The sequence below is a fragment of the Octopus bimaculoides genome, chromosome 7, assembly GCF_001194135.2.
Source record: "Octopus bimaculoides isolate UCB-OBI-ISO-001 chromosome 7, ASM119413v2, whole genome shotgun sequence".
NCBI lineage: Eukaryota > Metazoa > Mollusca > Cephalopoda > Octopoda > Octopodidae > Octopus > Octopus bimaculoides.
The window spans coordinates 53,471,685-53,473,681 of record NC_068987.1 but is presented as its reverse complement, the minus strand read 5'-3'; the positions used below and the strand labels follow the sequence as shown (position 1 = coordinate 53,473,681).

General features: G+C 38.9%; 1 protein-coding gene across 1 annotated transcript in view; it reads right to left on the bottom strand.

The window, feature by feature from the left end:
- The window catches only part of LOC106869505 (uncharacterized), a 19,387-nt gene that overhangs the window by 15,750 nt on the left and 1,640 nt on the right, over positions 1 to 1,997 (bottom strand). The gene's annotated exons all lie outside the window — the stretch shown is intronic.

The following is a 1,997-nucleotide window of genomic DNA, read 5'->3' as shown; positions in this document are numbered from 1 at the left end:
TATATATTTGTGTGTATGTGTGTGTGTTTGTGTGTCTGTGTTTGTCTCCCAACAACGCTTGACGACCGATGCTGGTGTGCTTACGTCTCCGTAAATTAGCGGTTCGGCAAAAGAGACCGATAGAATAAGTATTAGGCTTACAAAGAATAAGTCCTGGGGTCGATTTGCTCGACTAAAAGGCGGTGCTCCAGCATGGCCACAGTAAAATGACTGAAGCATGTAAAAAGTAAACTGCCTTCAAACTGCGTGTAGTAATAACATCTATATTTAATGTAAACTTCCTATCGTAATGCCTGAGGTGTGGAATGGAAACAATTCAGAATACATGTAGTCATCTTATATTTTCGTCCTTATGGTAGACAAAGTGAGAGACTGCGTTGATACGTTTTATCACTAGATATTTTCTATTCCCAGGACAAGTAACTTTGACCCTTGTGTTTACGAAAAGGACTCCATTGCTGTTACTGTTAGATGACTTACAAACATACTTCGTTCTAATTATTAGACTAATTTGTTCATCGTAAATTATTCGGCAACATGATTATATAACTAATAAATACATTTATACAAAATTAGCTTATATTTATCCCTTCGCATACGAAGTCTAATCAATAAGTATCCGGACTGTTGCCATAATAGCGAAGCTAAAGCACACTGAGTAAAGCCGCTTAGCATAGATTTACCTTGATGTCCACTGTGCATGTGCAGTAAGTTCTAGCTCACTTACAACAATGCTTGGAATGAAGGTGTGTAGCGTGTGATCGTTGCATTGACCATAACAGAGAAAGATGTCATGGCGATACCTACACAGAGGCCTACGCAAAGTTGCAGAACATCTTTGATTGGAGGATATGAGCCGCAGACATCTGTACGAGTGGTTCAGACGTTTCCAAGATAGCCGAAAAAACGTCGATATTGACGAACATTCTGGGAGACTAGCAACCAACAGGACTGAGAAAAACATCACGCATGTGCGTGAAGCTGTGAGGGGAAATCGTCAAATCACCATCCACGATTTATCAGAGGGTGAGCAGATTAGTTACGGTTCAGTTCAGACCATTATCACTGAAGATTTGGGTATGGGCCTCTCTGTCTGCCAATTTTGTGCCAAAACTACTTTCAGCTGACCAATAAACACTCCGGTTTCAGTTGCACAAGGTTTTGTCGAGGACGATGAAAGCAAGTATTGCCAAGCTTTTGGCAAAATCTGAAGCAGATTCTCTGCACAGATTTCTCTTTCATTACGATAGGAAGTTTACATCAATGCGACGATCATACGCTGCGCACCTTCTTTTCATGTGCTGCGCACCTTCTTTTCATGTGCTGCTCTAAACAGCGGAAGTGAGCTAGAATGTTAAAATTTAATGCGCATGCACAACAGGGTTTCATCTGCAATAATCGGCTTCACTCTGCGATAAACGCTTCGTTACTATGGCAACAGTCCAGCTATTTATTGATAAGACTATGTATATTTACTATATTGCATAGTGTTAGATATATAGTGCAGTTACGACTAGAACTGCTCTGAAGATAAACTACCACAAGCACAGCAACGATTTGAAGTTGTGAGCAATTTATCTTTCGTATTGGTGCGTAGTATGAAGTCGAAACCGTGTGTATAGGAATTAAGAAAAAATCTGTCACTGTCGTTTGTTTGTCTGTTTGTGTGTAACAGTCGTTACTTCCCCTACTTTTGTCCTCACTCTGTCTTATTTCCTAGTCTTTTGCATAGAAACATTATATATATATATATATATATATATATATATAGATTCAAGGCTTGAATATGGTACTTATGCGAAGGCACCCGAATTTCACATCCCAAAAGGATGGGTAATTAAAATCAAATAATAAGCAACACGGATTTCAAAAGTGATTGCAGTACGCACGTTTCATGCTACTTCAATTTATTTAAGTAATGTGAGCATTACCTTAAACGCAATATGAAGAGCAATCTTCAGCTGCACGAAAAAATGTAGAAAAAAGACATATTACAA